The 16,204-nt window shown below is 42.3% G+C and overlaps 1 protein-coding gene across 4 annotated transcripts in view; it reads left to right on the top strand.

The window, feature by feature from the left end:
- Nucleotides 1-16,204, top strand: part of FAM210A (family with sequence similarity 210 member A) — a 58,539-nt gene that overhangs the window by 1,042 nt on the left and 41,293 nt on the right. Inside the window, exons 2-3 of one of the 4 annotated variants that reach the window (XM_037982537.2) lie at nucleotides 6,206-6,337; nucleotides 8,782-8,907. The exons of 1 other annotated variant lie outside the window; for it this stretch is intronic. The gene's annotated coding sequence lies outside the window, so the exon portion shown is untranslated. The remainder of the gene's footprint in view (nucleotides 1-6,205; nucleotides 6,338-8,781; nucleotides 8,908-16,204) is intronic. 2 more of the 4 variants (XM_037982536.2, XM_037982535.2) reach the window with 2 other exon arrangements.

The raw sequence follows: 16,204 nt of genomic DNA, 5'->3' as shown, positions 1-16,204 counted from the left end.
CTTTACCAGCCTGCCTTCTTGTCAGTAGGCACAGATATATTAATGAATGGACCTGGCTTTGGGGAAGGCAGCATTTGCAGCGTTGTAGTTCCAATCTAATCACTTGTAAATTGTGGGCATCTGAGGTTGTTGACCCCTTTCAAACTTTGAATCGAGAGTGACGCCTGTTTTTCACAAATAGGGATGAACCATCAATTTCAGATGACTGCTTGTATTATTATATGAAATGAGCTAAGTTGAGAATCTCATTTCATGAATATTGACAATTGCAAAGGTGAAGGTCTTAAAGATCGAATACATTATAGGCATATCTGTCATGCGCGTCCGTGTGAAGAGACCACCAGACAGGCTTTGTGTGAGCAATAAAGCTTTTTAATCACCTGGGTGCAGGCAGGCTGAGTCCGAAAAGCGAAGGGAGATAAGGGTGGGCCGTTTTATAGGATTTGGGTAAGTAAAGGAAAATTACAGTCAAAGGGGGGTTGTTCTCTGGAGGGCGGGAGTGGGGGGGTCACAAGGTGCTCGGTGGGGGAGCTTCTTGAGCCAGGATGAGCCAGGAAAAGGAATTTCACAAGTTAATATCATCGCTTAAGGCAAGGACCGGCCGTTTTCACTTCTTTTGTGGTGGAATGTCATCCGTTAAGGCGAGGCAGGGCATTTGCACTTCTTTTGTGATTCTTCAGTTACTTGAGGCCATCTGGGCGTATATATACGTGCAAGTCACAGGGTATGCGATGGCTTGGCTTGGGCTCAGAGGCCTGACAATATCCAAGCATTAGAACCAGGCAATTACATTCCCTGGTTCTGATGCTTAAGTTTCTTGAGATAATTACTGTTGTAATTTTACAGAAAATGAGTGTAATTTAGACTTTTGAAAGCATGTTTTAATGTTTTTAAACACCAGGCACGGCGGTTTACTCCTGTAATCCCATCTCTTTGGGAGACCGAGGTGGGTGGATCACGTTCAAGACCAGCCTGGCCAACATGGTGAAACCCCGTCTCTACTAAAAATACAAAAATTAGCGGGGCGTGATGGCACGTGCCTGTAATCTCAGCTACTCAGGAGGCTGAGGCAGGAGAATCACTTAAACCTGGGAGGCGGAGGTTGCAGTGAGCCGAGATTGCACCATTGCACTCCAGCCTGGGCGACAGAGCGAGACTGTCTGTCTCAAAAATCAAAACAAAAAAATTTTATTTGATCAAAAGCCCCTTAACTATGTGTTTATGAAAACTCCACGATGATGGGATATATAGAGATTACATTTTGTAGTTTTTATAAAACTTAACTAGAAGTTATGTAAATTCATTTGAGAATAGAGAGGAAGGATTCTTGAAAGCAGTTAATGTAAGAAGTAAATGAGCCAGATAAAAATGATTTTAAAGTTACCATTGGTGTTATTTTTCCCTTATTATTACCTGAGTAATCGCTGGTTTTCTGGACATTAAAATAATAATAGCTAATACTTGAGTACTTTTTAAAATTTTAAATTTTAAAACAATTTAGTAAATTTTTTTAGTAATAAAAAAATAATAACAGCTAATACTTGAGTACCTGAGTAATCTCTGATTTTCTGGACATTAAAATAATAATAGCTAATACTTGAGTACTTTTTAAAATTTTAAATTTTAAAACAATTTAGTAAATTTTTTTAGTAATAAAAAAATAACAGCTAATACTTGAGTACCTGAGTAATCTCTGATTTTCTGGACATTAAAATAATAATAGCTAATACTTGAGCTTAGTGCTTTATTCATTTGCACTCGTTTATTTCTAACTGAACCCAGTGGTATAATTATGAGTGTTTTACAGATGAGGGTTAAGTAACTTGGCCAAGATCATGCAGTTTGTAAGTAGTGGGATCTGGATTTGGACCCAGGCAGTCTGGCTAATTGACCAGATTCTGCTAATAATGAAACAGTGCTGGCTAGAAGGTCATACTCAGAACTGGAAGTTGCCTAGCAAATAGGTTTTCAGAAAGTGTTTTGATATTTCTTAATACCTGGGTTATTATGTCCAGAGAGAACATAGTTAAATAAGGATGTTATCTTGCTGGAATGTGAGCTCCACCAAGACAAGGAAAGGATGTGTAGGATTTATTTCAACCCATTTGTAAGAAAGTGAGAGCACTTCTGTCAGAGGTATAATTTTAAAGTGTGATTTCTGTTGTAGAGTTGAAGATCATATTTTTGAAACATAGAGATTGTTTTAAAAATGTAGATACAATGTTATAGTTTCCTAAGATAGTGTTTTGTGAAGAGAGGTGGTTCATGGAAGCTTTGTTCCTACAATTATTTTTGAATGAAGGACTTTTCCTCTGTTCTACTCAGAAAAGTGTTCTTACTAAAATTTTGTGGCCTTTCTGGAACAAATAAAATATTATTGTTTAAAAGGTTTTTCCTTCAGTTGAAAATAAGATTTTGTTGAGTAATACTGTGTGTGATGATTAGTTTTATTATGTCAGCTTAGCTAGGCTATAATACCTAGTTATTTAATCAGATACTAATTTGGTTCATGCTATGATGGTCTTCTGAAGACGTGGTTAACATCTATAATCAGCTGACCTAAACTAAAGGATATTACCTTAATTAATGTGGGTGGACCTCATTCAATCAACTGAAGGCTAAAAAAGCCAAAACAGGTGTCCTGAAGAGGACAGTATTTTCCTCAAGACTACAGCATCAATTCCTGCCTGAGTTTCCTGTCTGTAGATTACCCTACACATTTTGAAGTTTCTAGCCCCTACAATTGTGTAAGCCAGTTCCCTAAAATACCAATATCTCTATATCTGTCTATATGTAGATGAAGATATTTATGTTTTTATCTACATCTATATTTTTTCCTATCAGTTCTGTATCTCTGGAGAGCCCTGACTGATTCAAATTTGGGTGTGAGAGTGCTTCTAGTGAGCAGAATCTTAAGGATGAGTTTTATGAATTGATGATAGTGTTTCCGGAACTGGTTTTCTTGACTGATCAGATTTAAAGGCAATAATGAGTATTCCCAGTGGAAAAGAGGGTGCTGGTAGTCCATGGTGTGATGTGGCAAGAGATACGCACAAGATCACACTTGGATGCTCCCACTCATGCTTATAGACAAGATTCAGAATGATCAGGTATTTGATACCTTAGAACATTTTAATCAAATTAATGAGTATAATAAGATAGGCTGGTTGCTTTTAACTGTGCTGTGTAAAGTGAGAAAAGAAAAGGATTATCCCAGCTACTGGGGAGGCTGAGGCAGGAGAATCGCTTGAATCCAGGAGGCGGAGGTTGCAGTGAGCCGAGATCGCACCCCTGCACTCCAAACTGAGTAACAGAGTGAGACTGTCTCAAAAAAAAAAAAAAAAACAAAAAAACAAAGGGCAAGCTTAATTAAGGCTTCAAATTCCCGATTGAAGCTCCACATAAGTGACCCGAAAAGTTTCTGTGTCTGCCCTGAAGAAACCTGTATCTCTTGTAGCTGCAGAGCTGGAGTTGGTGAAAACCAAACCCAGAGTCTCATCCTGTAGGTGGCTGAATTACAGTGCTAACTGAATTCCCTTCTTCACCTTGGTGTGCTGTTAAAATGAAGGCATTGATTGGGAAGGAATGGGATCCTCACATTTGGAATAGGGCCATATGGGAACATCCTGATGAAGTTGGGGATGTTAAACTTCTAAATTTTACTCACTCTTTTTTGCCAGTAGAAGCAATTCTTCCACCTCTGTTTGAGGAGATTAACTCTGCTTTGCCTGAAGAACCTGTAATGATGTCCCTTGAGGTAGTTACCTTGTAAGATGTTGCTGGTTCTCCTGAGGCACCCATGAAGAGCTCTGGGGCTGCTCTTCTCTGCTGGTCAGAGATTGCAGTGGGAGCTGCTGCCACTGACTGCGGGTCCTTAACATCCCGGGTGGCGGGGCCGTGTCTGCGGCAGGGATGGTTGGATCCCCGGTGGCGGGGCCGTGTCTGCGGCAGGGATGGTTGGATCCCGGGTGGCGGGGCGTGTCTGCGGCAGGGATGGTTGGATCCCGGGTGGCGGGGCCGTGTCTGCGGCAGGGATGGTTGGATCCCGGGCGGCGGGGCCGTGTCTGCGGCAGGGATGGTTGGATCGCGGGCGGCGGGGCCGTGTCTGCGGCAGGGATGGTTGGATCGCGGGCGGCGGGGCCGTGTCTGCGGCAGGGATGGTTGGATCCCGGGCGGCGGGGCCGTGTCTGCGGCAGGGATGGTTGGATCCCGGGTGGCGGGGCCGTGTCTGCGGCAGGGATGGTTGGATCCCGGGTGGCGGGGCCGTGTCTGCGGCAGGAATGGTTGGATCCCGGGTGGCGGGCCGTGTCTGCGGCAGGGATGGTTGGATCCCCGGTGGCGGGGCCGTGTCTGCAGCAGGGATGGTTGGATCCCGGATGGTGTAGCCGTGTCTGCAGCAGGAATAGTTGGATCCCGGGTGGCGGGGCCGTGTCTGCAGCAGGGATGGTTGGATCCCGGGTGGCGGGGCCGTGTCTGTAGCAGGGATGGTTGGATCCCGGATGGCGGGGCGGTGTCTGCAGCAGGAATAGTTGGATCCCGGGTGGCGGGGCCGTGTCTGCAGCAGGGATGGTTGGATCCCGGATGGCGGGGCCGTGTCTGCAGCAGGGATGGTTGGATCCCGGGTGGTAGAGGCCATGTGATCACCAAAGACTGAGTGGGTGTGTTGCCATCATGGGGGACAGCGGAGTCAAAGTAGCAATCTGAACAGCCTGACTTGGGAGTCCTGCGGCGTTGGGTAGGTGGTCATGGTGTCCCTAGAAGAGAACTCGGTGGGCAGTCTACTGAATTCTGACTTAATCTCTGTAAGCAGAAGAGTTCTAGGTCAAGTGAATGGAAGCTTTACTTTAATTACCAAAGAAAGAGTCATGGTCCCTCAATCAATTCCCAGATTTGAGTCATTTTACAGACCAAGAACCCCTTGAATGAGGGGAGGCTGGATCCTTTTGAGGAAGGACCCCATTGTGCTGCCAAGAATTTATACCGTTAATTTTTTTCTCAGCGTTTCCCGAAGTGGCCTATGGCTTGTCAGGGTAAGTGTGCATTGGAGAAGAGGAAATAGACTTCTCATGGATTAGTGAATACTTAACTCTGAACTGACACTAATTCCAGGACTCTCAAAGTGTCATTTTGGCCCACCGTTCAGAGTAGGTGCTTGTTGAGGTTAGGTGGTCAGTAGAGGTTTAATCCAGGTCCTCCTCACAGTGAGTCCGCATATTCATCCTGTGGTTACTTTGCCAGTTCCAGGATGCATAAGTGGTATAGACATACTCAGCAACTGGCAGAATCCCAACACTGGTTCCCCGACCTGTGGAGTGAGGGCTATTGTGGTAAGAAAGGCCAAATAAAAGCCACTAGAGCTGCCTCTTCCTGGAGGAGTAGTAAGCCAAAAGCAATACCTCATTCCCGGAGGAATTGCAGAGATTGGTGCACTTAAGGATACAGGGGTGATGATTCCTGACATATTCACATTCAACCCTCCTATTTGGCCTGTGCAGAAAACAGATTGATCTTGGAAAATGACAGTGGATTATCATAAACTTAACTGAGTGGTGACTAATTGCAGCTGCTGTTCCATGTTTCATTTCATTACTTGAGAACCTATCCCCTAGTAGCTGGCATGCAGTTACTGATCTGCTGAATGCTTTGTCTTACTGTCTGTTAGTAAAGATCACTAAAAGCAGTTTTCTTTCAACTGACAAAGCCAGAAATACACCTTCACTGTCCTCCCTCGGAAATATCGACTTTCCAATACTGTATCATAACTTAGACCACAGAGATCTTGTTACGAGTTGAATTGTGTCTTCTAAAAATTTGTATATTGGATTCCTAGCCCTCATTACTTCAGGGTATGACCTTATTTGGGAATAGGGTAGTTAAAAATGTGATTAGATAAGATGAGGTCATACTGAAGTAGGCTGGGCCCCTAATCCAACACAACTGGTGTCCTTGTAAACAGGAGGAGTTTGAACACAGACATTCACACGGGGAGAATGCCGTATGAAACTGAAGTAGAGGAACACCAAGAAATGTCACACATTTCCAGCAAACCATCAGGAGCAAGGGGGGAGGCATGAAACAGATGCTTCCTCACTCCCTTTGAAGGAACTAATCCTTTTGACACCTTAATCTTGGACTTCTAACCCCATAGATGGAGACGGTACATTTCTGTTGTGTAAGCTCCTCAGTTTGTGGTTCTCTGTTACAGCAGCTGTAGCACACAGACAGAGACCCTGATTGCCCTTCCCTTCCACAAGACACCATCCTGGTCCATCACATTGATGGTGTTGTGCTGATTGGACCTGGTGGGCAAGAAGGAACAACTACTGTTGACTTACTGGTAAGACATTTGCATGTCAGAGGGCGGGAAGTAAATCCAACAAATGTTCAGGGTCCTTCTACTTGAGTGAAATTTCTAGGGGTCTGCTGGTGTGGTGTAGGGTGTGTTCCCACCTATAACAAAAAGAGAGAAGCAAGGTCTGGTGGGCCTCTTTGGATTTTGGAGGTGACAAATTCCTCATTTGGGTGTGCTACTTCAGGTTGTTTACTGAGTGACCCAAAATGCTACTGGTTTTGAGTGGATCCCAGAACAAAAGGCGCCTCTGCAACAGGTACAGGCTGCTGTGCAAACTGCTCTGCCTCTCAGGCCATATGACCCAGCAGATCTTATGGTGCTTGAAGTGTCAGTGGCAGACTGAAATGCTGTTTGGAACCTTTGGCAGGCCCTGTAGGAGCTAATTACAGTGTAGATCCTGGGATTTTGGAGCAAAGCCTTTCCATCCTTTGCAGGTAACCGCTCTTTTAAGAAACAGCTTTTGGGCTTGTTACTGGGCTTAGTAGAAACTCCACGCTTAACCATGGGCCACCAAGTTATGCAACCTGGCTAGAAAAATGACTGGAATGTTTCAGCAGTTAAGAGCACAAGCAGATGGCATGTGTTCAAATCCTGGTTGTGTTATATTTGCTAAGTATGTCGTCCTTGAGTAAGTGACCAAACTTTGTGTTTTAATGTCCTCATGGAGCGATTTTACAGAAGAAATGAGATGATACAGTGCTTAGCACAGAACCTGTTAATTTTTAGCTTCTCTTAACACAACTGAAACTGCTACTGCGATGTCGTGAAGTCATTAGTCCATGTCTTTAAATGTGATTGTAGAATTTCTTTGCCTTGGTACAGCAGAAAAAATAGAGTGATTTTTTTTTTTTTTTTTGAATTCATGTAAAGCAGAGCAGAAGTTTGAAATAGTGAATAGTCTTGTAGGCATTATGTGCTTTCAGGTTATTACTTGTGAGAATTAACCAGGGTAGCAGTGGTCTCCAACTTCTGTGGGTGAAAGGGTAGCTGGGCTTTAAGCATGTGCAGCAGTGGGCAAAGAATGGAGGTGAGGGAAGAGGCATCAGACATTAGGAAGGGATCCTTGCGGAGAAGTGGGAGGTGGGTGGTTCAGATTTAGTGGATGCCGATGGCAAGATGAGTCCTGTTAGAAAGTCTCATTGATAAGCAAAAATTGTTTTCAAGGCAGACTTAAAAATTAGGGCTTCCCCATTGTTACTTCTTTTACATTGCCTTTGTGACTTCTTGGACTTGATAAATTGAATTAAACATAGTGTTTTATTTGGAGTCCTTGATTTTTAACGTAAGCATGAATTAGAGTAACTCTTCCTTGCTTTTTGAAATACTGCAATTCCTGTTGCAGTTTGAGCTGCTTAGTAAGCTGCATTGTAATTTGAGTCATTTCTTAAAATTAGAGGAATTAGATAAACGGTGATGGGCTTGCAATGTAGTGTTTGCCAAATGAATGTCATATATAATGTTCAGAAAAATTTTATTTGTGTGGCACACGTTATAAAATAAAGCAGACATGTCAAGTTCTAAATGCAAGTTTTTACTTCACTTTTCTTGCCATCTTCATCACTGTAAATGCAAGTTTTTAAAAACACATATTTTAAAGTTGGACCCAGAATACAAGAGCTCTTTATTGCAACATGGCTTCTGGTACTCTGATGATCAAATCACATTTTCTGAAATATGCTTGATACAGTAAACACTGACAAAACTAGTTAACCCCACAGAGAAGGATACTGGTATTTTTCACCAAAGCCAAGCTGTAACAGGTTTTATTGCAACTTACTTCATGTAAAATATATGTATAATTTCTCATATGTCTTTTTTTGGTTTAGCAAGCATAGACCTTATTTATTAAGTGAATTCCTATTGCTAAGCATGTTTTAGTTAATTAGTAACAATAAATTTGTGTTAAAACTGATTTTCATGTAGGAGATAGAAATGAAATTTATAGTTTGGCTCTCAATCCTTTATTTTCAGGGAAAAGACACAATTTATACATATGAGCAATTTGTGAAGATGTGGGAAATTCACTAGATTGGCAGTTCTATTTTCTTTTTTTTTTTTTTTTTTGCCTTTAATCAGCTATGTGATCAGGAACAAGTTATGAACTATTACATGTCCTTGCATTCCTTATCTGTAAACATAAAGAATGGTACTAAGGGGCCTCTTAGTTTCCTTCCAAGTCTTCCTGTAGTTCTAATGTAGACAACTGTGACTAAACCTAAGGTTGCTGCTTTTATACATTTGTACTCAGGGTCTGTATGGCCTGCCATTTTTGTAGTCCCCCTAACAAAAACTTTGAGAAGATGAAAATAATCCTTACTCATGCAATGGTTGGGAAGGTTTAGGAGAGAAGGCTTGTGTTTTCTATTGCTGTGTAGCAAATTACCCCCAAATTTGGCAGCTTAAAACAACACAGGTTTATTGTCTTGCAGTTTTTCTGGGTCAGGAGTATGGGCACATCTTAGCTGGTTTGCTGCTGAGCATCTCAAAGTGTCAAGCAGGCTGCATTCTCATCTGGAGATTCAACAGTGGAAGAACCTGTTTGCAAACTCATTCAGGTTGTATGCAGAGTTCATCATTTGTGCCTGCATGAGCGAGGATGCTGTCTTCTTCCTGTTGACTGGTGTTTTCCCTCAGGGACTAGGGCTGTTCCCTGTATGTGACCCTGTCCACAGGCAGTTCATCATATGGTACCTTGTTTCCTTGAGGCCAGCAGAAGACTGTGTCTCCAGTCTGCTAAGATGGGTCCTTTCCATCTTTTCTGCCATTCGGTCTGCTATACCACAAGTCTTTTCTTGAGCCTATTAGACAGCTTTTTAAACCTGACATTCTGGTGCATTGGGCCCTTGCAGTTTTCATGCAGATTAGTTAACTTTCATGTTACCAAATGTCTCACTGGAGTATGCTTTTTGCTCTCCAATCCATAATTCAAAATGTATCTTCTTCTTATTCACCTCTCTGTGCTTTATTTTTTTTGGCAGACTTTTGATAGATTTCTAAACATTCAGTTTTTCCTTTCTTTTCACAGTGTCACGCAGCTGACCAACATAAGTCCGAAGTGCTTTAGAATTCAAATAATTCTACAAACCCTGCTTTACAGTTAGGAGTGCAGTGGTGAGGTTCAAAACTTAGACTTGGGCTGGGTGCAGTGAGTCACACCTGTAATCCCAGCACTTTGGGAGGCTGGGGTGGGAGGATCACTTGAGCCCAGGAGTTTGAGACTAGCCTGGGCCACAGAGTGACACTCTGTCTCTAAAAAACAAACAAACAAAACTTAGACCTGAATGTAGGTAACAGGTGGCACTAATATCTACTTCAAAATGATTTATCAGTTCAAGTCTGAAAGACTCCATGCAGTAAGCATTGCTTGGGGGGATTAACATAATGTGAGAAAGGGCAGATGGTATTTCCTGCGTTCTGGAGAGCCTTAGAGTGTTGCATGCTGTCTGTCCACCCCTGCCTCAAGTAACAGAAACTGGGTTCAAGTTGGCGTTCACAATAAAGAGGGACGTAGGAACAGGAAGTCCACAAGCAGAGCACTCTCCAGTGCCTTAGTTCGGAGCTTCGGCTCTGCTTTGTCCATGTCAGCTTTGTCCGTAGGCTGACTCCCTGTATTAGTCCATTCTCACACTGCCATAAAAATGCTACCTGAGGCTGGGTAATTTATAAACAAAAGAGGTGTAATTGACTCACAGTTGGGCATGGCTGGAGAGGCCTCAGGAAACTTACAATCATGGTGGAAGGCAAAGGGGAAGCAGGAACCTTCTTCACAAGGCAGCAGGAGGCAAGGAGAGGGCACCGGGGGGAGTACCATTTTTAATGCCATCAGATCTCAGAACTCCCTATCCTGAGATCAGCAAGGGGGAAATCGCGCCCCCGATCCAATCACTGCCACCGGGTCTGTCGCTCAGCACGTGGGGATTACAATTAGAGATGAGATTTGAGTGGGGACACAGAGCCAAACCATGTCACTTTCTTTAAGGTTACAGAGTGGCTGCTAGAACCCCCAGAATCCTTATGTTTCTTTGTCCGCCAGTTTGGGAGAGAGAATTAGGTCCCCAAACCATGGAATATAAGTTCTCAAAATCCTTAGATTCCCCTAAGTCACATGCCCACCCCTGGACCAGTAAGACTCAGCCAGCCACACAATGCTATGAGCCCTGTCCTTTTGATCGGGATCCATCATTGGAGCTGGGGGCGCAGGTAGACAGCCACCTGAGCAGAACAGGGCCTCTGAAGAGGGAAGAGGGCAGTAGATGCTTAGTAGGCAGCCAACACTTTCCATTATCTCATCTAACCAGTAATTTAGTTAACACGGTTTTATCTATTGTTCTTTTTTGTAACTATAGAACATCTTAAAGTGGAAGTCTTTCTGTATACTATGAAGCCGTGTTTTCTAATACAGTAGCCATCAGCCACTTGTTACTATTGTAACTTAAAGTAATTAAAACAAAAATTAGTACTTAAGTGACACTGGTTGTATTTCAGGTGTTGGGTAGGCACCTGTGTGTGGTGGCTACCTTACTGAACAGCACAGATACAGAACATTTTCATCATTTCAGAAAGATCTGTTGAACAGAGCTGCTCTCAATTGTTTCAGGTAAAGTTTTTGTGTAAGCATTTAGCCGCAGTGGAAACAAGGATAGTGCCTGCTTTACTAGGTTTTCATCTTATGTTGGGGATTATAGGATCTAAAATTTAGCCAAAATGGGAAATAGGACTTCATTCATATTGAGGTGATTGAATATAACGTTTGATACTACTTAGGACTTAAAAATATCAGAGCTGTTTTTAAAAATATTCTTTTTTCCATTAAGAAAGTACAAATTATTTTTTGTTATGTAATAACTCTGTGCAACTTTGATGATACCTCGAAGTTCAGAATATGGAAAATGTTGTAATGTGAACAACTTTACGTGGTGGTCACATACCCATGATAATGCTTCTCACAGTAGAGTGAAAGTGACTGCCCAGTTTGTCGTTCTAGTAGAGTATGCTAAACTTTCCAGGGAATATAGTCGAATATGTATTAGTGCAATCACAGATACGTTTGATATACTCCTGTCTCCACTATTCTGAGGCCGTATCTATCAAACCAGAATTAGGGCTAAAGAATTGTTATATTAAGTACCTCAAAAATAGTTATGTCCCCCTGTAGTCTCAGCTAGTGGGGACGCCGGAGGATCACTTGAGCCCAGGAGTTCTGGGCTGTAGTGTGCAGTGCTGATAGCAGGTGTCTGCATGAAGTTCGGTATCAATACGGTGACCTCCCTGGAGCAGAGGACCACCAGAGTGCCTAAAGAGAGGTCAACTAGCCCAGTCTAGAAACTGAGCAGGTCAAAACTTTCATCTCATCAGTAGTGGGGATCCCTGTGAATAGCCACTGTACTCCAGCTTGGACAAAATAGCAAGACCCTGACTCTAAAACAGTAAATAAATATTTACATATGAGATTATATCTATACATTATATGACTAGGTTATTGGAGATGTGTACGTGTGTGTGTGTGTATATATATCTATTTCCAGTAACCAATATATTATATCTTCAATAACCTAGTAATACTACTTAAAATATGGACAAAAATGTTATGTATGAGGAACCTATTTATAGTGCATTAAAACTGGGGACAATCTAAGCTTCTAAGAGTAAGAGAATGACCAAATCAATAATGGGATGTTGTATCTCCCAAGATAATGAATTATTTCTTATCCAGCTGTTCAGACTCATATTTTTGGTGACTCTTTAATGGTGTATGCATAAGGTAATGGTAAAGAATGCAAAATTACATGTAGTATAGAAAGCAGTAATCTAGGATCTAAAATAAGTTCATGCAGTTTAGTTCTCAGCTGGCTCCTGTGAACAAAATCCAAGGTCAAAGAAGACTGAGCAACCAGATAATTGTTTTGAATAGATTTCTTTACAAAGTAAAATATAGTTTCAGAAGCAACTGAGTTCACTTTATCCTTCTTGCTGTATATTAACCTGCTTTTATCATATCGCTCTCTTGCTCAAAACTTCAGTGACTCCTTAGGAATTAAAAAGTCCTCTAGAATTCCAGCCTCTTTCTCCTTACCCTGGAAAGGCCCATGTTTACATATTGACACTGCGTGCCTTTCCGAGTACCATTTCCAGTTTAACCTAGAATGACTTTCCATCTTCTTTTCCAATGCTCTGAGGTTGGGCTTTCAAAGGTATCCTGCAGCCTTCAGCTGACCACTGCAGTTCAGTTAGCCTTTTCTTTTTCCCCCAATACATAGAATGTTTTATAAACTTGTAGCTCATGTCTGACATGTCTCCTATCTTGGAATATTTAATTACCCTTTTCCAGCTAGATTGTAAACTACTTAAAGACAGTGAAAACATATATTATATTAATTTGTTCTAGGTGCCTAAAGGGTTACAGTTCTGTGTATTGTCCACCCTTTGGTAGGGGTCAGTGAAGAGCTGCACCGTTAAGTTCTTTTGTAACTGTTTTATGTTGGTAGATTTTAGGTACTCTGAAGATATAGAAGAAAATCCCCTGGTTTGTGCTAGAGGAGTTATAACTGAGTTGAGAAAACTAAGAGTTAAATTTCCTGGAGTAATGATGAACAACTGGGAGATGCTTAGTAAATATTTCAGGCCCAGTGCTGTGGTATGCTACCTGAGAGGCAGAGGCGGGAGGATCGCTTGAGTCAGGAGTTAGAGGTTTTGATGAGCTATGGTCATGCCACTGCACTACAGCCTAAGTGACAGAGCAAGACCCTGTCTCTAAACGTGTGTGTGTGTGTTTTGTAGTGAAGTTCTTCCCTGCTACTAATCACGGAAGCGGTACGAGATGGAATGACTGTAGAGAAATCCTTGTCATTTCCCTGTCGTGACAGGAAAGGTGGAACTGCATCCTCTGTCCTCAGACACGGTTTAATGGTCTGTGCTCACTCACCAGGCGTTACCTGCAGAAACGGCAAATAGATTTTTGTTAATTAACATGTTTACGTTTATTGAGCATTCCTTGTATGTATGTACTCATGGGGCGATTTAAGTGTTGTTGTGAGTTTTACCTAGTTTAAGAAGTACTCCGAAGGTTGAGAGAGTGTCCATCAGTAGTAAGGAAGACGGGTAAGAAGTACTCCGAAGGTTGAGAGAGTGTCCATCAGTAGTAAGGAAGACGGGGACTAAGAATAGAAGGAATATATCATGCTAACTTGGACAAAAGGCCATAAAGGATGATAGTGGCAGAACGTAACATCTCAGGTATGGAAATTGTAAGTTATGTTGTTGTTATGTTGAATTTATGTATCAACATACAAACATACATTCTAGACTCATCAGGCAAGAACAGCAAAAGTTAATTTATGCTTTAAGGACAAGGTAATGGTTTTAACATCAAAAAAGTTAAATTTTTATTGGTAAAAAAAAGTTGTGCTGTAAGGAAAGAGGCTTTCTTACAGGTGTATAGTTCAAACTTGTAAGTAAAGATAAGAGTATCACGAAGTCATCCCTTCAGGAGCTGAGCATCTTAGCTGTGAACATCTCTGGGGTTTGTAGCAACGAAAGGTAGAGCTGGGCTGGAGGAAAGCCAGGCGGCAAATGAGCTACCCCAGTAGGTGCCCTGCCTGTTCCAGGTCCACAAGCACTGTCAGTCCTTTCTCAGGTTAGCGCACCCCTATCAGCCTCTGTATACAGCAGCTTCCATGTTTTGAAGTACTTAGTTTTGAGTCCTTCTATCGATGGAAATAATTTTCTCCGGAAGGATATGTGGTGTCTGAGTCCGTTCAGGCTGCTGTAGCAAAATACTGTAAACTGAGTGGCTCAGAAACAGTGGAAATTTATTTTTCATGGTTCTGGAGGCAGGAAAGTCTAAGAGCAAGGTACTGGCAGATAAAGGGGTTTGGTGCGGGCCCACCTGCTGGCTCACAGACAGCCCTCTTTTCACCGTAACCTGGAGGTGATGGAGGGTCCGTGAACTCTCTTGAGTCTCTTTTATAAGGCCGCTATTCTCATTCAGGAGCGCTCTGCCCTCATGACCTAATTACCTGCCCCGAAAGCCCTACCTCCCAATGCCGTAAAACTTGGAGGTTAGGACTTGCAACGTGGAGGGACACAAATATTCAGATCATATAGTGTGTGTAGGATTTGGCAGCTTTTAAATATTTGAAAATGTCTTTAACATGACTGGTAAATTGAAATTTCTTACAATTTTTAGGTCACATGCTTGTCTCTTTAAATTCTGCAATTAATTGCTCTGCTGTTTTCTGGTTCGTAATAAAGTTGAAAAGTCTAAGGCCAGCACGATAGTCAGGTCTGTGAAGACAAGGTGTTTTTCCTGTGTCCTAATAGTATGTTTTTTCTTAAAATTTAAACAAGTTCATGTAAGGAATTTAATTTGCCTTAAACATGTTGAACCTGTTGATTTTGCAGTCTCTGGTCTTTTCACCATTATTTTTCTAGTAAGTTTTAGGAACCTAAGATCTCTTTTGAATCTGTGTATCTGTGAACTCTTCTTTGTCATTTTCATCTTTTGGCCATTTCTGTTTATTCTTACACTGCTTCTCTAGTTTGCTCAGTATTCTCCACAGTACCGATTTTAGGAGACTTGATAAATTGCTGAGTACAAGGGAATAGGAAGATCCTCGGCTGACTTTGATACAGCTTTTTGTCTTGGACGACTTGGGCTCCAAAGGAGGCACATATTTGGGGAGTGGGAGGAAGAGGTAGTCATTGAGTACCAGTAGGATCTTTTGTTACCCACATACAAAAGATGTTGAGCAATCCAGGTGGCTGAGTCCTATTCTAGTTTTAAGGTGGATGCTGAGAGTCAGAAAAAGATCTGGACAGGAAGCATAAATTGGGGGTTCATCACCTAATGGATATAAAAGTTATTGCCCAGATGAAATGTATAGAGCCTGCATTCAGATTTAAGAGAAAAAGGAGCCTATTGCCAAGACCAGGAAGGCAGCTCCATGATAAGAAAACCAGAAGAAAGGAGCTGGAGCTATAGAAAGGGAAGTCTGAAAAACTTTGAGCAAGTAGGACGCAAGTAGTGCCGGTAATTATGTGTAACAGAACGAAAGGCCTGAAAGGTATCAACAGAGGCTCATTGCTGGTTTTAATAGCATTTTGGTATGGGAGGTAGTGAAAAAAGGAGGCTGGTTTTTTTGTTTTGTTTTTTTCTTTGGTTTTTGGGTTTTGTGGTTGTTTTTGTTTTTTGTTTGTTTGTTTGTTTGTTTTGAGACAGAGCCTCTCTGTTGCCCAGCCTGGAGTGCAGTGGCACAATCCTGGCTCACTACAACCTCTACCTCCTGGGTTCAAGGGATTCTCCTGCTTCAGCCTCCCAAGAAGCTGGGGTTACAGGCACCTACCACCACGCTTGGCTAATTTTTGTATTTTTTACTAGAAACAGGGTTTCACCATGTTGGCAGACTGGTCTCGAACTCCTGACCTCAGGTGATCTGCCCACCTTGGCCTCCCAAAGTGTTGGGATTGCAGGTGTGAGCCTCCGTGCCAGGCCAAGGCTGTTGTTTTAAGACACTTTGCTGGTGACAGGAAGAAGAGAAATTGGGCACACATCACATAAAGACCTGCTTTCTTGATGGCGTGTCTATACAGCAATGAAGGAAAGAAGCCAGTGGTGTAACTGTCCAATGAGTTCTTTCTGCCCGCTGCACAGACAAAACCAGTTCCCTGAGACTTTGCTATTGGAGTACACAAAGAATTTTATTAATATGAAGCTGGCCATACAGGAGACAGAGTTATTACTCAAATCAGTCTCCCTGAAGGCTCAGAGGTTAGGGTTTTTCAAGGATTGTTTGGTGGGCAGAGGACTAGGGGATGGGTGCTGCTGATTGCGTTGAGGATGAAATCGTAGGATGT

Source organism: Chlorocebus sabaeus, chromosome 18 (assembly GCF_047675955.1).
Source record: "Chlorocebus sabaeus isolate Y175 chromosome 18, mChlSab1.0.hap1, whole genome shotgun sequence".
NCBI lineage: Eukaryota > Metazoa > Chordata > Mammalia > Primates > Cercopithecidae > Chlorocebus > Chlorocebus sabaeus.
This window is presented reverse-complemented; position numbering and strand designations above follow the sequence as displayed.